The sequence below is a fragment of the Prionailurus bengalensis genome, chromosome B4, assembly GCF_016509475.1.
Source record: "Prionailurus bengalensis isolate Pbe53 chromosome B4, Fcat_Pben_1.1_paternal_pri, whole genome shotgun sequence".
NCBI classification, from domain to species: Eukaryota; Metazoa; Chordata; class Mammalia; order Carnivora; family Felidae; genus Prionailurus; species Prionailurus bengalensis.
Window position 1 is genome coordinate 97,906,246 of NC_057358.1, and position 26,388 is coordinate 97,932,633.

Consider the following 26,388-nt stretch of genomic DNA (forward strand, 5'->3'; position numbering starts at 1 on the left):
TGCTTAGCTGACTGAGCCACCCAGACGTCCCCTCATTTCTATTTTTATTGAATTCTTATCCATGATCTACAAAGATCACCACCAGTTAACTCTTTTTTTTTTTTTTTAAATTGAAGTGTAATTCACATAGAATGCTAAATTGGTCTCAGGTATACAACAGAGTGATTCGACAACTGTATGCATTACTCAGTGCTCACCATAATAAGTGTAGGCACCATCTGTCACCATACAACATTTTTACAATATTATTGACTGTAATCCCTATGTTGTACTTTTCATCTTTGTGATTTATTTATTCCATAACTGAAAGTAGCCAGAAAAAAATTAAGAAAAAATCCCATTTACAATTGCACCATTTACAATTGCATCAAAATACCTAGGGATAAATTTGACCAAGGGGTTGAAAGACCTATATTCTGAAAACTCTAAGACATTGAGGAAAGAAAACAAAGACACTGCCTCTAGTTAATTCTTGCCTAAGATTTTTCTGTGACTTCCCTTTGCAATCAAATTACAATCCAAGCTTTTCTTAATGATTTACCAGGCCTGCATAAATTACCAGCCTGGTTTCCCAAATATATTTTACATCATTCTACTGTTTGTTTACTTGGATGCCCACCTGCTCTACTCTTTGTCCTCCAACATGTCCAATTCTCTGAGTTGTGCAGACTCCCCCCTAGCCTCTCCCCTGTTCTTTATAAAGTTTTTTTCCTGGAGTCCAGAGCTTAGTAAATAAACCTCTTGAAAAATTTTGGTTTCCTGAACTTCTAATATATCAAAGCATAGCAAGAAAGAAGAGCTTAAAATGAAACTGGAGAGGCTTGCAGGGGTCAACCACAAAGCCAGTTTGGGGGGTGAACTCTGCTTGAATGTTGGGAGATCATTTCATATGAAATATGATTCCCTGTCACATAAAAGTATACATTCCCATAGAGAAGAGTTAGAGTAATGTCTAATAAAGGGTAAGATAATCTTTTATATCAATTACCCAGAATAGAAAAAGAAGTAATTAGGCAGAAAACTGAGAGCATGCTTGTGAAGGGAGCTTATTATGTGTATCTTTCTTGGCTTAGACAGCCAGAAGACCAAGATGGAGATGTTTCAAGCAGTCATGGTTGCATTTAGAGAGGTTATGGTTACATGTGGTTACCATGCAGAGGAAGATTAGGAAGTATAAGCAGGGACCCCCCCACACCCCTTATTCTTATATCAAGGCAAGTGTCACCTAGAACATTTGAGGATCAAGACAATAAGAGTAACCTTTGGTTACCTTACCAAAATTATTTTTGATACATCACATGCAATATTGTATATTATATATTCTTAAGTGCCAGGCACTGCACTAATTCTCAGGCACTTACATAATTTCTGACAGCATCTTTGTGAAGATGGCAATTTTATGGTTGAGAAAATTGAGGCTCAAATCTATTGAAACATGACCAACATCACATAGTAATAAAAGATATAAATTTGGATTTGTCTGATTGCAAGTCCTTTATCTTTATAGTAATGTTTTCTCCCTTTTAAACATAATAAGCAGTATTTACTCTTGTTTATATGTTAATGAATCATTTTCCATACAGCCTTTTTAAAAATAACATTTTGAAACTCTACCCATTGTAATAGCTTTACTGGAAAGCAGTGAATAAAAAAGCAAGTTAATTGCTATGTTTCTGAAGCATTATGTGGAACACAGACCAATATATAATCAGGTACTCGCTTGTTTACTTCCTATCTTGATGTTCTTGTTTTCTTCTCCTGCTCATTGCCAGTGCTAACTTAGCAATTCCACATCTCTGTTTCATACACTATGAAGGTCATTGTTTATTGGTGGGTTGATGTTGAGCTTGCATATTTTTCTGCATAACAATATCTGACTGCCTGTATCTGTTGATTTTTCAAGGTAACTTGCTATCTCTCATTTTTTTAGCTCATAGTCAATCCTTAACCATATCTTATCTATAGAATCACATATATATAGTCACTTGTAATAACTTTTATGCTGCAATGTAAAAGGGAGAGAAAATACACCTCTTCATTAGCCATAATTTCCATTTTCCTCAACACCTACCTAAACTTGGATAGCGACTTCATAAACACTGCTATATTTATATATTTCTTAACTTTATAAATTAAAATTTAGCATGTGTATCACAAAATATACATGAAAATAACTAAAACTCACTGTAAGATCAAAAATTGAATACCTGTGCAACCACCACCCAGGTCAAGACGGAGAATGTTATCAACACCCCAGAAATCACCTCTCAGCCCTGGGCAATTGTTATCCTCTCCTTCCTATCCAAGAAAATCAATAGCCTAAACTAATTATTAATTAGCTAAAATCCTAACTTATAATTCTAAACTAATACTGAGGCCACTTCTGCCTTTAATTAAGAATCACAGGAGCACCTGATTGCCTCAGTTGGTTAAGTGTCCACGGTTTGTGGGTTCAAGCTCTGCATTGAGCTCTGAGATAACAGCTCAGAACCTGGACCCTGCTTTGGATTCTGTGTCTCTCTGCCCCTCCCCACTCATGCTCCCTCCCTCTCTCTCTCTCTCTCTCTTTCTCATTCTCTCTCTCTCTCTCTCTCTCAAAAATAAATAAATGTTAAAAAAAATTTAAAAAAGAATCAGGAATTTTGCTACTTTACAAAAGTGTTCTTTTACTCGGGATTGCCTTTATAAGATCCATCCATGTTGTGGCATAAAGCTGTATTTATTTTCCTTGTTGATGGACATCTGAGTTATTTCTAGCATATTAATTCTGAATAATGCTGATTAGAACAATCTTAAATAAACCTCTTTATGTACACAGTTCTACTGAAGATAGTCCTAAGAATAGAATTATTGAGTCATATTCTATGGCTATATTGGTGGCTTATAAATTAATAGTCTTCTAACAGTGTTTGAGTGGACTTATTGCTCCTTGTCCTTCCTAATAATTGAGGTTATACTTTTTTTCTTTTTATCAGTCTAGTAGGTTTATAGTGGCATTGTGATTTCAACTGGAATTTCTCTGATTTCAGGTGAGTCTCAGAAATGTTTTCATGTGTTTATGAGCCATCTGGGTATTGTTTTGTAAAGTACCTATGTCTATTATTTTTTTTTCTACTAGGTTGTTCATCATTTTCTTATTGCTGTTAATGAGTTATTTATAACTCATTCATATGCAGTGACTATGCTCCCTTTGTTGGTTACATGTGCTTGCTAAAAAAGTCTTTTCTCACTTATTGTGTTTGCTTTTTCTTTACTTTAATGGTTTTTAATTTTCATGTAGTACAACTTGTCAATATTTTCCTTTATTTTCAGCTATCTGTGTGTCCCAGTTAAGCAGTTGCTCAATGAGGCGCCTGGGTGGCTCAGTAGGTTAAGTGTCTGACTTCAGCTCAGGTCATGGTCTCACAGTTTGTGGGTTTGAGCCCTGCATTGGGCTCTGTGCTGAAAGCTTGCTCAGAGCCTGGAGCCTGGTTCAGATTGTGTCTCCTTCTCTGTCTGCCCCCCTCTGCTCATGCTCTGTCTCACTGTCTCTCAAAAATAAATAAATGTAAAAAAATAAAATAAAATAAGCAGGTTGCTCAATGCCACAAAATCATGAATGTATTTTTCTATAGTATGTTCTAGAAGCTTTATGTATATTTGCATCCTGTATTATTTTTATATTTATGACCAGATATATAGTATACTTGGTATTTATCTTTATATTTATCTGTGGCGTGAGGAAATATTCATTTCATATTTTTATAGAGATACATTTTCTAAGCACCTTTTATTAAAAACATTGTCCTTTATCCCACATCAAAATGTTTACCATTTTCATGAATGATTTGACTATTCTAAACCCTTTGCGTTTTCATATAAATTTAAGAACCAAAATTTTAATTTAAGCCATTGGAAGTTTTACTGTAATTGCATTAAATGTAAAAAAGAGGATTAAGAGAATTGGTATCTTCAAAATACCTTGCAAATAGAATATACTTTGATTTACTTATAACTTATCAATGATTCTCAAAAATGTTAAGTTTTCTTATGAGCCTGATGTTAGCTTTATTCCCAAGTATGAATGTATATGTGAGTTCACTATGGTGAACAGTATGATTTAAATTTATTTCTCTGACTTTTGCATATAGAAATATAATTAAATTTCATATAGTGACTTGTGTCCAACAACCTTATTAACGTTCATTCTCTAATTATTTCTCATAATTAAATACTGGTATTTTGGGGTTATCTTATTAGTTTTAGCTTAATTTCTCTCTAAATAGAAAATACACTCAGAATTTCAATTTTTAAACATTGCTTGAGACTTCCTTTATGTCTTATGTAAAGTTGACTTTTAATGCCCTGACTTTTTAAAATATAAATGTGCATTAAGTTTCAAAATAAGGTTTTCTAAATCTCTGTCCTCACTCTGCCACACTGTCCACTGTCAACTCTCCATTATCACCATTTTCTTCCCAGCCCCTTACGTGTCACAGATGGTGGGAGCTACATTCCCCAGAATTCCCAATCAGAGGCACTTCAGTGAGCTGTGGTTCCTCAAAGATTTCAATGACACTGCCTTATATGCTCATTTATCTGCTCATGTCTTGCTGGGTTCTGGGAACCATACATGGTACATCATAGATATTATCTGAGGCCTGGATGCTACCACAACTATCAAAGATGGTAGCTGGTCAAGAGTTTCACAGCTCTAAATGGTCATGTTTCAAAACTGAGATTCATCCCTGTGAAGGTCAGTACTTGCCTCCTCTATCCTTAATCCTGTCATTAGGCTCTACAAGGTCCCCCAAAATTGTGTGTACAATTCTCAGTTGTCTCTCCTCTTGACAGACCCTGTGCTTGTCACACACAGTCACAAAACTGGTATCCTTAGTTCTTCAAGGCTCTTGTTGTCCAGGTCATTACTTCCAGATATGTGATATGCTCTTACTGCAAAAGCAGCTACCAACCGGACTCACTTACCAGCATTTATTCTCTTCTCACATCTTAGAACCACACTTTTTAGGAACTTGCTACAACAACAACAACAATTTGTTGTTCCACTTAACAACTCTGTCCTAGTTATTCACAGCGAGACTGAGTCTAGATGTACCTAGTCTGACATTACTGGGAAGGGGAGCCATTTACATTTTCTGTTCAATATGCTGTTTAACACATCAATCAAATACTTGTTCATCATTATGGAAAAAAATTTAAAAAGAATATGTTTTATGGATACACAGACTATATCATTATTAGTTACAGGTGTAGATACAATGCCTAGCAAAAATAAAAGAATGAGAATAATTCATTGTTTTATATAATTTTCATTATACAAATGCATTATGCAGTTATATATATTCATCTGAAATAATTAGTATTTATTAACAAGTTAGCAACAAAAGGTATGTATTATTTACGATAACGATTGTATTACAATCATCTTCCTGGCTTATCTCAACTTTAATGCTAATAATTGGACACACATATACAAAACTCAACTGTCCTAGATTATTTCTGAGTGTATAAATTCTGTTAATGAAACTCTCCAAGGATATGCCAAATTACTTCAGTCTTACAGTTTAAAAATAAGGATAAATGATATCTTTCCTAAATTTTCTTGAAAAATAGATTTCATTTCTCAAAAATAGTCCTCATGCCTTGCCCTCTACACTGGTACTGATAAATTGCATATCTCCTACAGTCAGAAGAAATTGAAACATTTGGACTTACTTTATGAGAACATATTTTTATCCTAGCATTGTTATCTAACAATAAAACATCTTGCTGCATTAACCTACAGGGAGATTAGAAAGTCAAAATAAATTTGCTGGAGAAGAAAAGGAACTTATGAATTGACTTGTCCTATATTGAGACAAACACTTAGACTCTGTATTAGAAAAGAAACATGGCCATAAATTTCTTCAAACATTTTTTTTACATTTGTCAGTGTTCAAATAAATTGCTGAGTACTGCATTTCACAAAATATCAAGAAATGTGAGCAAAACGGTTGTCATTCACTCTAAGTTTGATAGTGAAGTGACTGCACTGAATGAAATATAGACATATAGGAAACAATCATTCCTTGTTTAAATCGGCCACACATCGTTTAAATTCTACCAACTTATTCATGTAGAAGTATGTTTTAAAAAAGGATATCAATCTATAATGGAATGTGCGAATGTTTATTTAAAAATATTTTGAACAACTTCATCTAGGCTATCCTCCCTTTCTCATTTTGTCCCAACCACCCTTACTGTCTGGGTATTCCTCCAACCAAGTATGCTCCCAAGTCTACATGAGGCATTTTTTTGTTTCCACTGACCAAAGGGTGCATTATTCAGAAATACTTCTGGCTCCCTCCATACTCCATACAGACCCCGCAATCATTTTTCACCTAATTTGAAAGTTCTTTACCATACACCTTCTCTAATTTAGTGTTTCTCTTCCTTTATTCTGTTTTATTTAGCTTCTTGATTATCACTCCTTATGGCCTACATGTGTTTACTGTCTGTGACTCTACACTGGAGTTTTATGAGTTTTATGAGAGCAGGGTTTTTGCTTTGTTCTAATACCCAGAACCTAAGCAGTGTCAGGTTCAGAGCATGCTCTGAATATATATTTGCTCTTGTATGAAGTTTTATTGAGGCTCTTGGCTTAGCCAGCCAGCTCTCTAACGCGTGGTTCCTGCCTCATTACTGCCAACCTTGCTCTTATAGTTTCCTCTGTCATTATTATAAGGAATGTCTTATAGATTATGTTTTGCCAAAAACATTTTCTGTACCTCTTCTCTTCTTCCAAAACGGGGCTTTAACCTGTCTCCATAGATTATAATCTGCAAACAACTTTATGCCTAGGATTTAGATGCACTGATTACCAAGTTGGTTCTGACATTTCTTGGGCCTAAGTTTCTCCTTATGCACCATACCCTATGAATGAGCAACTAAGTGTCAGGGAGCTAATGTTTGCATATAGTTTCCACTATCAAATATCAAATTTATTTCCAAGCTAGCTCTTGAAGGGACAAAAAAATTACACAATTATCATGCTTATGACAAAGAAAAACAAAATAGTGCATGTTCTACATTTTAAAAATGTGTATTACATTTTTTATTTAAGACACTTTGGACCACATGAAGAAAAATTTCTTTAACAAATATTTTTATGGAAAATGAAAAAAAAATTCTTTTGTGATTATGCATTATTTCATCTGACATAAACAACACTTAAAGATCTGTCTCCAAATTTAGTTGTGAAGTGTGATTGGGGAATTAATGAGGTAAAGTCACAGAAGTGATTAGAAAAAATCAGGAGTGTAATATGTGAATTATGCCCTAAGACACATAATCTTTCATATGTACATGAATTTCATTCCTGGAAAAGGACAGCGTGAAAAATGACACAGATGTGAAAAGTGATTTCAATTTGTTCAGCAAATAAGATCTAATCCAGTTTTTCTGGCAAGTTGAGTGATGTGAGAGTTGGCCAGGGAGGATGGGTGAAGAGAAGGAAGGATAGTATTCTGTCTATATCATACTATAAAGGGCCTTGAAAGCCACCTAAAATCCATGTATAAAGATTTGGAACGACATCAGAATCCCTCAAGCAAAGAAAGCTATGGTGCTTTCTAAGATGAAATCACAATGTCAGCTAAATTGTATGAAACAGCATTGAAAGACAACTTCTTCCAAAATACATAGTTTAAAGAAATTGAGGAAGAATGACATAATTTTAAAAAGTTGTATAGTAGAAAGAACTTAAAGTAGAAGTTCTACTTTTAATCAGATTTACAGTGTGCATTTAACAAATCAAATATTCATATTTGGAAATAAAATAGGTTTACATTTAATACCTTTTCAGTTGTTATTGTTATATCATTTTGGACTCATGCTATGTCTTTTCCTCTACCCAATGCTCAAAATCTTCTGTTGCATTATACTTTGAAATCATGGGTAAGATGAAGCAGAGTTGAAATAAATTTATCACTATATATATGGGAAATGGGTAGATGTGTTATATAATGAAGTAACTTTAACAGCAAAAAATGCCTTCAGAGGATATCACATGATATGTTTACTTGTTACTAACCTCAAGTAAATTGTTTTATATTAAATTTTAAAATTTTTATGAGAAAAAAAAGCAGTCGAGGCAATTCTTTCTTTCAGTATAAACACTGCCCCCCCTAGATTTTGGGGATTCCTTTGGAAATTTTTACTTAGGTAGACATGAGCAAAAATTTTTTTAATTAAAATAATAATTAATAATAATAATAAATTAGATTCCAGTTTCATGAGAACAAGTACAGTGTCTATTGTATTCACTTTCTAATACAATAGGCACCCCAAATAAATGTTCTTTGAATGTATACATGAGTGAATTGTTGATACTTGTTATAGACAGGATATGTCTCCCCAAAATTCACATGTTGGAGCCCAACCCCCAAGATGATGGTATTTGGAGATGGTATCTTTTGGAGATAGTTAGGGTTAGATAAGGTTATAAGGGTGGGCCCTGCTCTAATGGAATTTATGTCTTTATAAGAAGAGACACCAGAAGGCTTGGTCTGTCTCTATCTGTGCATGCACAAAGAAGGGGTCATGTGAGCACACAGAGGTTGGCTTATAAGCCAAGAGAAGAGGCCTCCGAATGAGAACTATGTTATCAGCACCTTGATCTTCGCGTTACCAGTTTCTGGCACTATAAGACATAAACTTCTGTCATTTAAGCCACTCCATCTATTTTGTTATGGCAGTCCAAGCTGACCAATACCACATTCTCAGATAGTTTTGAATTATAACATTGCCTTGTATACTCAATACAACTGAATATTGAAATACAAATTAAAATTATATAAATATAATACTTATATATATTTTATATATAATATAAATATAAATATATATATTTCAACAAACTGAAAAAATATATCTGTATGTATCTTTCAACAAACTGAAATGGTGAACCAAGTACATATACTCAGGATTTAGAGAACTGTTTATTTCCTAGTGTCTCATGATAGTATTTAAGTTTCCTGGCAGAATTTGCAAAGCCTATTGTTTGGACTACCCACAGTTTCCACATAAAAAAATAAGCTATATTCTTATTACACAACTAAGTGCTTTATGGAAAAATTAAATGTACATATGGGAAACACTTTATGAAAATATGTTTCCAACCTCAGTGATAGAATTGGAAAACATAATTAGAGTTATTGTTAGATGTTAAAATAATGTATCACCTTTATGCTGTGTTTTTAAAGGTGTTATTCCTAATAGAGCTGCATTTTTGCTACATGTTATATAAATAAGTTGTTTCTTGTATTCTTTAGGAGCTAAGTATGCTCCTAATTCCAGATGCATTCATTACACTTAATAAAAACAATTCAGCTATTTCAAAAATGAGATTTGGATACTGTTTGGGAGGAAAAGTGCTATATTGGGAGTAGGAAGGGATCTTTCTATTCTCAGTTATGAAAGTGAAGAATATTCTGTGTGAATGTGTTTATTGCAAAGCACCATGGCTTTGTTTTCGTCTTCCATAAGGTATTTATGTAAAGTAAGGCCTCTATCACTTTGGTATGAATGGGTTTCCTGGAACAAGCTATTTGTTTCTTACCTTTGGGCATATATCGTTCCTACTCCTGGTTATATTTCTGAATCTATTTGGTCACGACTTCTGCTTCTATAAGATTATAACGTAAGTATTATTAATTCATAAACTAGTCGTGATGATAAAATGAGATAATTAGGAAAAATCCTTTGACACTGCAAGACATGATGCAGGATTTCCAGCAATGATAGATGGAAGATGTAGGGAAAACCTCCAACAAAGGCAAGAATAAAACTGTGTGATATTGTTCAAAACAACCATGTCAGGACTCTAAACATTGATCAAAGGCAAAAACAAACTGAGAAGCATTTATTCATTAAAAACAAAACAAAACAAAACCCCAAAACTAAAACAGCAAACCTACAGAAACCTCTGTTGAAAAACAACTGGACTCTCTGGCCTCCTTGCTCAGGGCTGCTCCTGTTGTGGCTCTTTCCCCTCCCCACTGCTGTCACTGCCATTTTTTTAAGCAGGGTGTGGCTAACCAACAAAACTAGCAACTTTGTTGTAAAGGTAGTGATTGGATTTGGAGCAGAGTGAAAAATGGTGCTGCAGAGTCAGGAAGATAAGTAGCAAACTAAGGAAGGAAGCATGGGTGGAAACCTGAATAGGGCCCTGCTAGCCTGACTGAGGTTGTGGACTGGACTGGGGAAAAGTGGCAGACAGCCAGACTTTTAAAAGGAAGAATCTAGAAATAAAAGAACCCTGGAAGCAAGCAATGGGTGAGCTCTCAGCACATCCTTGGCTGACTTGAAAACCATGTGCATGCGCAGAGGAGACTGAAGTGGACCAGAAGTAAAAGCTAAGAAAGCTTTGAAAATTGTTCGAACCCTATCCCCAGCTCCAGATCCATCAGCTGAGAGTGGAAGCCTTAGAAACAAAGAGAGCACAGTTTCTGTCCAATCATTGCCTGACAGGTAAGCCACACAGACAGGGGAAATCTGGCCTTATGATAAAAGGAAAAGAGAAAGTAAGAGTAGTAACTTAGTAACACTTTTGCTGGTTTTAAGATACATATTTTTTGTTGATACAGTTTTGTTTCTAAGGTGGGAGATCTGTTGTTGTTTTTTTTTTTTAATTATTTAATAGGATTCTGAGGTTGTTCAGATGAACTATGAGGTAGTTTAGTCACTGCCTTTAAAATAATTTAATTTCTAATGCCCCAAACAAATATATAGGGATCAGCAAACCAAAATGACAGAAAGAAGTTAATCTTACTCATTTTATGATGACTGACTTTTTTTCTGAATCTGAGATAGTTAAGTAGTTAGAACTACTATCTAAATGTGTGAACTGTACCCTGCTTTGTACTTTATTAAAAGTCATGGTGTTCTGTGACTGAGTAAAACAGCTGGTGAGAGCATCAAGATCATCATTATTCATTATGTGGATCAGTTTAGTTTTGCTGTCATGGTCATAGATTTGACTCCAGCCCAACAATAGCCTTTGTTCTAAGGATAATATAACTAAATGTCAAAACAATCAAAATTCTCCCAGGAGACCAGCATTATCCACATTCATAAATAAGCATAAACATTTTTATATAGAGTCAAGAAATCCTCATATTCAGTATTTTATGCTTAATTGTCTATGCAGTCTTACTTTAAGAAAGTACTTTTTTTTCTTTTCTTTTTTCTTTTTTCTTTTTTTTTTTCATATAACCTTACATGAAATGTTCATATAGTATGAAAGCCTGGGGTGAATTCTGGGAAGAATCTTCCCACTACACAGCATAAGACTGGCATCAACTTTCTAATTTTCCACCATGCCTCCCCCAAAAGTTTTATATTCATAAAAGAAAAACAAAACAAAACAACAACAAAACCAGCTATCTAGAAAAAAATCAGCTACCTAGAAACAAACTGCATTACACACATTGCTATCAAAAATCACCTAATAACTGTGGCACCTGGGTGGCTCAGTTGGTTAAGCGTCCAACTTCAGTTCAGGTCACAGACTTGCTGTCTGTGAGTTTGAGCCCTGTGTCAGGCTCTGTGCTGATAGCTCAGAGCCTGGAGCCTGATTTGGATTCTGTGTCTCCCACTCTGCGACACCGCACTCCCCACCCCCCCCCCCCCCCCCCCCCGCCCCGACTCATGTTCTTTCTCTCCAAAATAAAAAAAATAGATATTATAAAAAATAAAAAGTAAAATAACATCACTATAATAACTAATACTTGTGAATAAGCCAATGTTGCATTCTCAGGTCAATGTATTTTCTTTCAGGTATCTTTCATTGATAAAAGCCACTCCTAACATTCTGTGGTCTTCTAATGCAGGGGAGACGCTTTTAAAATGTTGGCCTCTGCTTCAATCTCAGAGAATTTGATCTGTATATCACAACTCCAAGGGAAGAATTTGGCAGGGTACTCAACAAAATTGGCTCCCATTTTCCAGAAGTTTATAATCTTAGAATTTAGAGACTTTCCCAAGGAGGTAAAAGAAACAAAGAAACAAACAGGGCTTCAGATGGAAGCAGATGACTTGAAAACATGATGGCAAGAAGGATTTTCTCCATATTATATGGAGACTATGGAGACTATGACTAAACTACCTCATAGTTCATCTGAACAACCTCAGAATCCTATTATATGGAGACTCCATATTATATGGAGGAAAGATTTTCAGCTCTAGAACAATAGGAAAGCAGAATCTGCTTCACAGCAGGGCTGTGGGCAGTCTGCTGGGCATACAGGAACTACGGTTTTACGGAGAAATGATTACAAGTTACTTCTGGCTCTAGGCATAGAAGTTCAGAACTCAATGAAGATTTTTCTATGTACAAAAAACTTCACCAAAACGACAAGTCCGTCACCAGACCTAAAAAGAACTTATGTGCAGGATATTTGGTGACCAGTGTAGATAACTACCAACCAGAGCCATCTCTGATAATGCACAGTGTCTCAGAATCAGGATAAAAGAGAGGAGAGGACATAACGTAACAATTACTGAGCTCAATTGTAAGGCCCGTCCAAGAGAATGGAGGCTTAACTGGAACAAGAAAACAGTAAAGTTATAAAAATAAGTATGTTTCTTTTATAACAGAGCTTATAGACTGATATTTATACCTGTTATGTATTTTTTTTAGTTTCGATTTGATCATGGACTATATATTAATTTATTAATTACAAACTATCAACCATATAAATTCCATGTAAATACTGAATAATAAAGCCCCAAGACTAAGCATATATTTGTTCCTCTTTCTATCTATAACATTGGAGTCAATCAATTCTTTGCTTTTTAAAAATAATACTTAATAGCATTTTAAAGGCACTATAACGAAAGAGATTGATTCTCATATCTTAACCCGTATAGTTATGATATTTCCCACACACATTAAAATTTGATAAAATGGCAAATGTCTTTTCTTTGAGGAGTACATTTGGCAAAACAAAAAGGGAAAAGGACAATTTGGATTATGATGAAATATAGTCTTTGCATCCTGAATATTCGGACAGATGGAGGAAAAATTAACATGAAAAGAGTGAATATTCCTAGGACAAAAATGCTTTCAATCGAGCATAAATTCATAAGCCTCTAAAAATTTGAAGATGAATTCACTTCATTACTCTCATCAAATAATTAGAAATGGTACAGTGCTCTCTAGGAGAGAGCTCATTTAAAAAAAAAAAAAAGAAAGACACTCAGGTACAATAGTATCAATTCATATAATTAACTACTTTACAGGAACAAAATTTCGTACTAAGCAACCAAAGTTAAGTTCCCATATGGCATTTTACTGTTATGCAGATGTCCTTTGGAGGTAACAATAAAATTCAGAAACCACACTGCCACTATTATATTGGTGAAGACCTTGTTACCTCTCACAGAGACTATTTTAACAGCCTTCTGAGTGCTTACTTCTAGACTCTTCTGAAAAGAAAACCCCTTTCCATCTTACTGCCAAAGAATGTGTTAAGAGGCTTATTGCTCTGGAGATGGTCCTGCACTGCATGAAGACTCCCATTAGATGTTAAATAAAAATCACATTTCCAAGTTTGACATTTAAGGACCACTAATTTAATCAATCTAAACATGATTTACTGTACAGCGCCATAAAATATGTTTTAAGATTTATTGACCTTACTAATGCTATACTAATACATAATAAAAAATTCCTGAAGAGTGAAAGTTCTACATGAAAAGCACACTACACAGGGATCAATCTTTAACAAAATACAAGAGAATATAAATCCTAATTCTGTAGAAATGAGCTGAATGACATTCAGTTGTGTGCTGGGAAAGCAGCTCCCTAAAGAGAAAGCTCTGACTTGTATGTAGCATTTGCCAATTTCTGTGGTGTCAATAATCCCACCATGACCATGAAGAAGCTACCAACCTTGTCACAAAATTTAACAACTGGCTCTCACAAGCTGGCACAAGCTCACTCAAGCACATCACCAATCTGGTGGATATTCCTAGGAAAAAATTGCCCTAAATTTTTTTTTCTTCATAACACTTTTTTTTTTAATTTATAAAATCATCCTCACAATCTCTATATTGTAGTGTTGTTCTACAATTTAAATAAGGTAATATATTATGGAGTATTTCTATCCATGACTATATAAAAATAAAGACTAAAAAGGTATTTATATTATATCACCAAAAGTATACTAAGTGTATTGAATGGTAGGGAAAGAGAAATTAATAATATATGGTGGCTGCATTTTTTTTTTTAAAGTAGGCTTCATACCCAACATGGAGCTCAGTGCAGGGCCCAAACCCATGACCCTGAGATTAAGAGCTGAGCTGATACCAAGAATTGGAAACTAAACCAAATGAGCCATCCAGGTGCTCCTGGTCTAGCAAAACTCTAAAATGTAATATAAATATGGAGATTGAATATAACTTGATCAAGGCAGAGACATCACAACATAGTGGCTAGCAAATTGAATTTCTACCCTATAAGTTAAGAGTATGAAATTTCCAGTTCATTTCAATACGCACAACTCTTTATACAAGCAAGACACCAAACCTCTTCAGATATATACATGGTTACTTTGTCTCCTGAAATTATTTGAATTTATTGCAATTGGTGGAATTGGATTATGTGAAGAGTTTTGTTTTGAAGGAAGAGTAGAGATTAAAGAACAGAAACTAGCAAATAGTAGTGCTTAAATTTTTGCCTATTATTACTGGAAAATTATGGGTTATTTATGTATTTTTCATTACTTCCAGCTACAGGCATCCTGAGTTGTAACTGTAGGGAAGAGAACTTTATTTTAAAGACTGTAATCCAGGAATGGCTTCAGATTTGCATTCCTAACTTTGACTTAAACATGAATAGCTTTCTCTTTGTCCCTTAACTGTTAGAATTCCAGTAACAGCTTCATTTCTAAGAGAAAAACTGTGTTTTCCAAGATTTCCTGTCTTTTTTTTTCTTTCTTTCTTTCTTTTTTTTTTTTTTTGCTGTTTGTATTAGTTCTCAAGTAAGACTCAACACAATATGCTGCAATCAATAGCCAAAGTACAGAGTGAACTCACTGGCCTGCAAGGTTTAGAACTTGTGACCTCATTAACATTAAACTGCCATATGGAAGTTATTGGGTCAATACAAATGGATGCTTAGTAAAGTAAAATGATAGGTGTTATGCTGATATCATTTTGTTTAGATGAAGTTCTGGACAATACCTGATGTCATTAATTTTGGACATTTTTCCAAGTGTGTTTACAATTGTATCGATGATGTTTACTAGACTGAAGACTATTATGGAGATACCAGGGAAGCTTGATTCAAAACATTTTTGAGGGTAACAGTATGATAGCATTCTTCTGATTTCATTTATGTTTCAATTTTATCAGTATTGTTAATAGAAAATTTGTTATTAAAATATGTTTTAAGGATGAGTAACTCCTGTTTGACAAAATGGCACATTATTTTTTTAAGAATTAGAATAACTGCTAAAACTAAATTTTTATATAAAGAGTCGATATTTTTGTTTTTTAAGTTTGAAGTGTTTCATACTTAACATAATCATACAGAGACTAATATAATTAAAATGTTGGTAATTCTACAGATTAAGAAAGAAACTGAAAATATTATTCATTCATTCATTCATTCATTCATTCAACAAACATTTTTGAAAATTTCCTTTGTGCCAAGTTCTGTTTAAGGAACTGGGGCTGACACAGGGACCAAAAATTTTTGAAAAATTACCTGTCATTGAGCCATTTTCTTAATGGCTCCAATAGGAATCCATTGTTCTGTTATGGGGCTTATCATTCTGATGCATAGTTTATGCACATCCACATCTATTTTAAATTATTATTTTGTAGGAATTTAATAGCTTGTTTTTTACCCTCAATATTATATCTTTGTGGTGTGTCTATGTTGAAAAAGACACCTCAGTTTATTCGATTTTACTGCTAAAAGAATAATTATGTATCTCTACTACAATTTAGGTATCAATTCTCTTATAAACAAAAGTGAATTCAATATATTGCTATTACGGGGAGCCTGGGGGTGCTCAGCAAGTTGAGGGTCTGACTCTTGATTTCACCTAGGTTATGATCTCATGGTTCATGGGTTCAAGCCCCTATCAGGCTCTGCGCTGACAGCTCTCTCCCCTCCCCTGCTCTTTCTCTCTTGCTCTCTCTCCCTCTCAAAAAAATATATTGCTGTTACAGACAATATCACAATTAATATTCCTTTCTGTTTTCTTATTAATATGTTCAGAAATATTGCAATTCTTGGAGGAAGTAGAAAGTAGGTGGGTGAGAAGTTACACACATTATTAATTTTTCTAGCTAGTGTCAAATTGTTTTACAAAATTACATTGCCAAAGTCCATTCCTGACAGCAATGTCCCAGAGTTTCTGTTTCTCCATATCCTCCCCAACTTGTGGGAATGTCAATCTTCTTTAATTCCTTTCCTTTTCTCCTTTTAGTTTTTCTTTCCAGGTGTTTCCTTATGCATTTCCTTCCTTCTTTCCTCCTTCTCACCCTCCCTCCTTCTCTCTTTCCTTCCCTCCTTTCTTTCTTAATATTATTTTTTTGTTCAAGTATAATTAACATACAGGTATACAATATAATGATTCAACAATTCTATACATTGCTCACTGCTCATCAAGGTAAGTATACTCTTAATTCCCTTTATTTATTTCATCCATCCCCCAGGCATTTTTCTTTCACTGTCTGGTGAAATTGAATCAAATATGAATTAATATTTTCAATATGATACCTAAGGCCAAGCAAATGTTCTTGGGTCCCTTTTTTCCCTCTGAATAGACTGTAAATATGTATTGATGATTTTTCTACTGGATTCATTCTTTTCTATCTGTAGAACTTTTTAATTTTTTAATATTCTAAATACTGATAGATTCACATCTATCAGGAAAATGGGTATAAAAATAAGCTAAGATCACAGAATCATATGCCAAGTGAGGACAGTACGCATTATGAGAATATTCCCTTTTGCTTAGTAGCAATACATTTATATGTCTATTAGGAAATTTTATTTCGTTTCTCTCCCCCATTACCCTAACATTTAGCATCATATGTGTTAATAATAATGAACCCTATAGTTTACTATGTATGTTACAAAATATCAAAGAAGGAGAAAGCATGCACAAGGAATTTAATTTTTCTGAGGAAGCAGACCTAGGAAATAAGATGAATTTAACCTAGGTTCTATGGCCTCAGGGTATGTGTGCTTACCTATTTTGGCATCCATCTTTGAAATTCTCATGGAAAACCCCTGAAAACACCTCAGCCCTGCAAGTCAGCTTCCAATCATCTTAACCGGAATCGAAAACACCCATAAGAGTAAAAGGTGTCAAATTTCATGCCTGACTCTTTTAGCCTTACCACTTCTCCATACAGCATTGCAGAAATTACTCACATTCTTATAGGCAGCCTAATGCATTATATTTGTCTAGCTCTCCTAATTATTCTCAGTGGGAAAGCTGTCTGAATTACTTGATATTCATTACAAGGAGTGGAGACCAGAGTCAATTTTTGAACATCTACACCTTCACATCAATTTATTTTTTTTTAATTTTTTTTTCAACGTTTATTTTTTGGGGGGGACAGAGAGAGACAGAGCATGAACCGGGGAGGGGCAGAGAGAGAGGGAGACACAGAATCGGAAACAGGCTCCAGGCTCTGAGCCATCAGCCCAGAGCCTGACGCGGGGCTCGAACTCACAGACCGCGAGATCGTGACCTGGCTGAAGTCGGACGCTTAACCGACTACGCCACCCAGGCGCCCCCACATCAATTTATTTTTAATAGTATCGACTTCCTTACACACTTCAAAAATATAAATCTGGATTTACACGTATTTACATATATGCTGATGAATATACATATATGTACATATATAGTCTTATACTTTCATGTGGTATGCATGTTCATGGGTGTGTATGAATTTAGTTATTATGTGCTGCCTACTAGAAAGTTAACATTAATCACTTACCAATCTAAAAGTGAAAATTAAGTAAAATGATGTATTATTTTGGATAACATATGCTGGACTACCTCAATCAAGATAATGCAACATCATTATTATCATGTCTAAGCTAATTTGTAACTCTGAGGTATAAAATATGCACATTAACTACTTAAATAAGAATAATAAGGTTCTGAATGTTATTTATGAAATAGGTGGCATTGAATTTGCTTTTGCAAAACAAGTGTTCATATTGCTCATTAGTCATAATGTAGAAAAATCCTCATCATGCCTGATGAATAAATTAATAAGTGAATATAAGCAGAAAATGTTTTTAAGTATAACTATTTGAATTACTCAAAGATGATGCATCATTTATTAATGCATTACAAATAGTACATAGCTTTAAATATTTTACCCAAATCCAACATCTATCAAAATCTCAAAATACTATGTTTATATAACAACAAAAAGCCATTTGACAAAATAGAAATTTCAATCAACTAATTATTCTGTCAATGATCTAAATCTATTTTAGTGAATATTTGATTAAAAAGCTAGATTAGCTTTACCAATAACCTCAGGTTATTTGGTAATTACGTTAAAGTTCTGCGATAGTTTATTCTATGCCTGATTTACTAGTCATAAATTATGTATACAACTTCTGTAGACTTTTAGTTCCTTTTACTAAGATTGTCTTCTCTGTGGTCTGCACATTAGTTTTGATGAGCAAATTTATAATTTAACATTCAGATTAGAGTCTTCGTTCTGGAACAAGTATATTGGTTAGAAAATCACAAATCTGTACTTGAGTTTCGGTAGACTTAAAATCATTAAAATAATCAAACTTTAGGCAGTTAGTATATATCTCTAAGTCAGTTAAGCAGAATACCATGAAATTGCATTTCTGCTACTCTGAAATGCGAGAGTCCTTTAGATTTGATGTAAACAATATAAAAAGTAAAAAGTCTAATTAACTCATTCTGACATTAGCTTACTCAGTATTCAGAGATATTGCTTATTCTGATGAAAAGAGAACTTTTGACTTATAATGAAACATTTTACCACCATAATACAAATACAATTCCCAGAGTTGTGCCATTTACAGCCAAGGCAATTGATTTTTGTTTTATGATTATGATATGATATACCACTGATATTTGAATTTGTTGATCAAACTATATTCAGTTGATGTATAATATTAGATTCTCAGAGTTGACCTAGGCCTTTCTAATGAGAAAAATAAGATTACAGGGACAAACATTCTTAGATCCCTATTCAATATCCACTGTTTCTTTATTAATATAACACCAATTCTATTTGGATGCCATATGCCTCATTAAAAATGTTCACGTACACACATAACCTTATTGATGGAGTATCTCAATTATTGCTAATGATACATGACAGATATCTACTAGATATAGCTTCCTGTATTATTTTCCTAGTAAAGAGCATAGACTCAACTAACTAACCTTGTGCCTTTGCCTTCTTCATAACTAAAGGACATATAGGATATCAGGAGTTGTAGCTGCTGTCTTGCAACTGGGATGATAAAACAGACACTCAAAGGAAGCTGGATTATGAAGATATGTAGTAGTGTTTTGAGTAGTTAGTTGCAGCTTGGACCGCTCATCTCTGAACTTAAATATATATATATATATATATATATATATATATATCCCTATGTGGAAAACCATTGTAGTCAGCTTTCTCTTTAATGTGATCAAATTTATTTTTAACGTAGTCATAACAAGTAGAGCATAATTGGCAGAACTTGAACTCAGTATTCATAAGTCTTAATAGAATAGTTTTCACTAAACTGTACTATGTATAAGCATTCCTTTCAGTGGTCACACTTTTACGTAACATTGATGGAAAAACTAAAAGTCTAAAGCAAAAGTCTTTATAAAGCAAAATTAAATTATAATAATGAAACCACGGCTTCTATATACTTTTTGAAGAAGACAATAGAATAGAAAGATAATTTTTTAAAAGCTCTCATGTGAAAGATCTAATTACTGAGTGAATATGTAATCATTATTTTCTAGTGTTTTCTTCCTTATTTTCAGTTTTTCTTTCCCCTAGATTGATAAAAACAGACCCCTCCCTGACTTCTAACTATTCTTTTTAAGTTTATTTACTTATTTTTGAGAGAGAGAGAGAGAGAGAGAGAGAGAGAGAGAGAGAGAGAAAACACCAGTGGGGGAGGGGTAGAGAGAATCCCAAGCAGGTTTTGTTTTGTTAGTACAGACCCTGATGTGGGGCTTGACCTGTGAGATCATGACCTGAGAAAAAATCAAGAGTTGGACACTTAACCAACTGAGCCACCCAGGTGCCCCGACTTTTAGCTTTCTTAACTTATGCAATGATTTAGTTACATTCCAATCCTCTTATTTATTTCTCAGTATTTTTTTAAATTAATGTTTATTTTATTTGAGAGAGACAGAGAGAGAGAGAGGGAGGGAGGGAAAGCAGGGTACAAAGAGAGAAGGGGACACAGAATCTGAAGCAGGCTCCAGGCTCTGAGCTATCTGCACAGAGCCCTACACTAGGCTTAAACCCATGGACCACAAGATCATGACCTGAGCCAAATTCTGACTCGCCACCCAGGCACCACTCTCAGTGTTTTTTTAAATAGGTGCTATCCCCCTTTATCATGTTCAGTCAGGTCTTCATTATTATTAATCATTGTCTTGCTTCTGAGCTCCCTGCATTCCATATTTTCCTGATCTAATCTATTCTGCACAATGCTGGCAACTAAAATCTCTTCTAAAGGCTTTTATTATGTCAGTATGTGCACTGACTGCACCCCACACTCAAACACACTCAAATAAACACAATTAATTTGAAATTAAAATCTAATCTTCTAATGTCATGGAACATACACTTTGCCCACTTTAGAGATAGTTACAAATTTTTCCACTTACTATCACTGATTTATCTACCATTATTCCACTTAATCCACTCTATAATCCAACCAAAGTAGACCCCTCTTCAATCTGAGTATATTTTTTGGAGTTTTTATCTCTTTTTCTAGGCTTATTCAATTCCTCTGCCTGAGAGACACTTTCCTTCATTTGCATATGTTCAAATTGCCCCTATATATCAAAGATGGAACACAAATGATATCTCCCTCATAAATCATCTCAATTTTTATATTCTGATGATGAATAATACATTCCATCAATAAATCTTATTAGCTTTTCACACTCTATTATTATAGTTTATTTTGTCTGCTCATTTTATTCATTTATAAAAGTAGCATTTTGCAACCTGTTTAAGGAGCAGTCGGAAACCCATAGTGTATTTAGTATTTTACAAGAAGCTTCAGAAATCTCAATAACTATCTTAAACAAATATTGTCTAAACTTCTTAACATTTTATACAAAATGTATTGACATCAACAACAAAAGGTGCTTATCAGATACTAAAGAATATCTGGGTGTTAGGTAACTTTTTCTAGCTCTAAGTTGATGAAAGAATTAGATGGACTCTGCCAGATATAAACTGTTTTTCCGTTTTCTGTTTAAATAAATGGTGACCATAGATGATGAATGTAGCAATAGCATAGTAATGGAAGGATTCAACTCTAACCAGAGTGCTGCTGTTAAGGGCAAGAGAAAGACTTTCTCTAACCATCCTCTTTCCATCCCCAGTCACATGGGACTGATTGCTTTTTGTTTATTTATCTTCAAACCATGAAGAAAATAATATTGAGAAAAATGTTTTCCCAAATTGCAGAAGCAATTTTCATCAAAAGCATTGGTACCCTTCCTCTGTGCTTGATAATACTTTGTGTTTACAATTGCTTTTGTGTTGTCCATTGCTTTATAAGGATCATAGTTCATCAGTTATGCTTTTATTCACATTTTAACCTATCTCTAATTGAATTACTGAACTATGTCCTATAATAATAATTAGAAAAAAATAGCTTCATCATACCAGGCGAGGGGTACTCTTTAGTACATTGATGGTGTTGTCATTGACATCACCTGTTTTAACTTGGTAAAAATTGTCACATCACATCACTTAAATTTGAATTCCTATTTGTATCTTAAAATGTTTTTTAAGAGATTATTACTGAAACATTAATTGGTACTGTATGCCTAGAACATTATCCAGTTGTTGGAAATGCAATTGGTACAAATAAAATTACACATCTCTTTAAAGAAATCATACAATTTCCAGAGTTAGAAGAGTTAGATATCACCATTCATGAATCAATAAGGGACATCCTTCAAGCACTAATGTAAAATACAGTAAAATACTTCTGAGATATCCTATTTAGCTCCTATACATATGTGAACACTACAATTTTAGGCAAACAGGAAATGCAATAAAAAAGTCACATATGATATTATCAATCCCAAGCATTTAAAAGGAGTAAAATAATATAACAATGATGCCATAAATTCCCACCAATAACTGAAGAAATGGAAAAAATAGATTATAAATGTGCAAAAATCTTAGATTTGAATTTTGATCTGGATATAGTAGTATCCAAAAGTAGTATAATGCATGTTGAATATATGCTGCTTTCATTTAGATAATATATATAAGGTATATATATATATACCAGTATGTCTTCTCTGTTCCTAATATGAATTAAATCAATGCTGAATCTTAAAATAGACACGTGTTATTAAAGTGGATTTAATGCACTTGGGGAAGGGATGTGTCATAGTCTTCTATGTATATTCAAGGCCTACAATCACATGAAACACACCCCAAAAATGTCTTTTGAATGAACACTAAATGTTGGAAAAAAGTGTAGTAATTTTATTGGAAAAAGTGTTATTGATTCATCTCAACATTATTTTTATTTATTCTTTTGTGTATGTGTGTGTGTAATTTACATTAAAATATTTAATATAGTTATCCCCTCCCACATTTTCTGTGTCCTTTGTCAGGTATTTTCATTTTTAACAAGTCATTCTTCTTATTATTTTACATTTTTATTTTATTAGAATTGACCACATTTTTATTCTTTCCAGTGTTGTTTATTCATTCCTTCATCACTATAAATCCAATTGAGATACTTTTTTTTCCTGTCTCGAGAACTTCCTTCAGTATTTCTTTTTTTTGAATTTTAATGTTTATTTTGAGAGACAGAAAGAGTGGGGGGGGGTGCACAGAGAGAGAGAAGGAGACAGAGAATCCCAAGCAGACTCCATGCTGTGTCAGTGCAGAAACAGACATGGGGCTCAATCTCATGAACCATGACGTCATGACTTGAGCCAAAATCAAAAGTCAGACTCTTAACCAACTGAGCCACCCAGGTGCCCTAATCCTTCAGTATTTCTATTAGTACAAGTTGACTACCTATAAATTTCTTTTTAGGGAGATGGGGATCTTAAGTATAATTCACTTTAAGTTTGAAATATATTTTAGGTGGATATCAAATCATAGCTTAACATTTATTTCTTTTAAAGAATTTTAAATATGTCATACACTGTCCTCTGGTTTTCATCATTTCTGCTTCAGAACTAGGTGCCATTATCATTGCTGCTTATTTGAAGATAATGCCCTATTCTTCTCTGATTGCTTCTAACATTTTTCTATTGCTGACTGAATTTTAGTGATTTTGTTGTAGTTGGTTTTATTCTTTCATATTTATCCTTCCTGTCTCTATAGCTTTGTCTTCTTGTCTGTCAAGTTTAGAAAATTTACAATATCTCTTCAAACAAAACTCACTGCATCCTTTTATCTCTTCTCCCGGTAGGACTTCAATTCCATGACTATGATTCTTCATTTTGTTCCATACATATTTTACATTATTTTCTATATGGTTATTCATGTTCATTTCATTATCAGTCTGTATTCTCTATTGACTTATCTTTAATTCCATTAATACTTTGTTCAGCTCTATCTTGGAGTGACCCTGCATAAATTCAACTGAAAACCTAAAGTACTTTCCTGGTCTTTTCCTCCTGTTCAGGATTTGAACAGCATTTTTTTTTTTTCCTTTTTGGCTATATAAGGCTGCTCTGTTGTCTGTTTAGCCTCTTAGCTCTTACTTTCAGCTTGCCTGTTCAGCTTCTCACACTCTTCAGATTAGGAGCTAAGAAGTACTATACCAGCCTAGTCACATAATCTCAGGCTCACCTCTCTACTGCTGCCTTTGCTCTGAAGTTTCGTGTTTTAGTTCCAAGCTATTGTGGTAGTGCTGAATTCTAATTTTTGTCTCCACAGTTGTGTGCTACTTGACAATACTCCGAGGCTACATTTTCACTTGGCCTATGGCCCATGCTGCAGATAAGTTTGCAAACGCCTCAAGAAAAGTGACAGATGAACGTTGGAGTCCTTTTGCTGTCTTTTCTCTTGGGAATTTTGAACCCAACGGTCTGAGTTGATTTCCAATATCTTAAAACAGTAGTTTTCATCTTTATATTTATTCTTTCTGAGAGTTTTTTTTTCTGATATAAGCTATCCCACTATAACCAGAAAAATGAAATTCTCTGAAGCTAGTTTTTAATCTGGTTTTAAAGAGTTGGTGGAGTGGAATATTGGACAATAACAATCAATTTAAGAAAAATGTTCTTAATATTATATATATAACTAATGTAAAGACTTCTGAAAAATGAAAGCATAATCTTTTGTGACACATGAAGCTTTTGTAATTAACAAAAAGGTTCATGTTTTGCTGTGCAGGTAAAATCATAATGGTGTCTAATGAGGAAAAGATACACATCACCTGAATAAATCAATAGCTTTTAAAATTTCTAAATCTATTTAATAGTTCAATAATTTCAGTGATCTAAGTTTATTATTAAGCTAATGACCATCTTGATGTGATCAAGTGAAATATCTTTTCAATGGCATCAAACACTGATATTTTCATTTTATCTTCCCTCAGTTATATTATGGTACCTCTAACTTTTTCATAATATTTAACTAGGTCATTCTATTTCAGGATCATTCTCCATCCTGCTACACTTATGCTTACTTCAACTAAAATCAGATATATGGTGGCATGACTTGCTCACTCGGAATAAATATAGAGAAGTTTCTGCTTTTGAATTTTATCCACTGGTTTGCATTTTGCTCATGGCCCTCATACTGCTTCAGTTTTTGTATTTCTTTATTATGCAAAAAGATACACTATATGAAAGTGGATAAAGTTCAAGTACCAAGTCTTGTTTTGTTATTCTTATCCTGGCAAAATCTCTCGTCAACTCCTGGGATAAAATGCCATTTTGGGGCTACATGATGAGGCTCATTTCGCTTTGATATGGCATACTCCAAAACAATGATGTTTGTTGGGTTCTTTGAGCAAATGCAAATTGAGTGCTGAATACATATTTCTTTAATTAATGAAAATAGAAATTACATTCTTTAGCGTCTATTACTTGAAACATGTGACCCATGTAAAACAGTTTTCTACAAAAATAATACTTATGTGAAAGCTTTTATTTATTTTCTAAGTTTATCAGCAGGGAAGTTTTAAACCTATTTAAACTTAAACTAAAACCAAATATTTTATCTTACGTTTTAAAGTTTATTTATGCTGAGAGAGAGAGAGAGAGAGAGAGAGAGAGAGATTAAGCGCCAGTGGGGGAGAGGCAGAGAGAGAGGGAGAGAGAGGGAGCGCCAAGCAGGTTCTGCACTGTCAGCACACTGTTCACGAAGAGGCTCAAACTTGTTAACAATGAGATTATGACCTGAGCTGAAATCATGAGTCAGATGCATAACTGACTGAGCCATCCAGATGCCCCCAAAATAAGTATCTTAAGACCGATAATAAATTCACATGGTTTAAAATGTAAAATGTGTCAGGAGGTTAAGAACTATAAATCTTAAAAAGTTAAGAATAAATTTGTAATGTTACTTGAATGAGTAGACCTATAAAAAAGGAAAAGTGGATGCAGATGTCACTTAATAGTGTCAAAAATATTCTGAAGTGTATTTATTTAAAAAACATAAAAAATAGAGTAATTATGAGATCAGATATGGAACATGCATGATATTGTGAAAATACCTATTAACAACCTCAATTGTGACACTACGTTCTTTGCTCAGGTCAGAGGAGGAAAACAGACTACTTCCTGGATATCCATGAAGAAGATATCCTTAATAAAAGATATCTTGGATAAATTTTAAACATTGAATCTTTAAGAGATGTCTTTGTTATTTAGAATACTAGCATCCCTCAACACAGTTAAATTAGAATAAATGCCTTGTATTCATACAATGCTTTCCAATTACTAAAAATGTTTCACCTACATTGCTTAATTTTTATCTCTATGGCAGTCATGTGCTACTTTAACATTTCCATTTTAAAGGTCACTTTTATTGCCTAACATTACGTGAATAATAGCACAGTCTAAACCTGAATTCATATCTTTTGATGCTATATTCAATCTACTGTGCACTGTATTGAGTTTAAAATGTCATCATGATTAA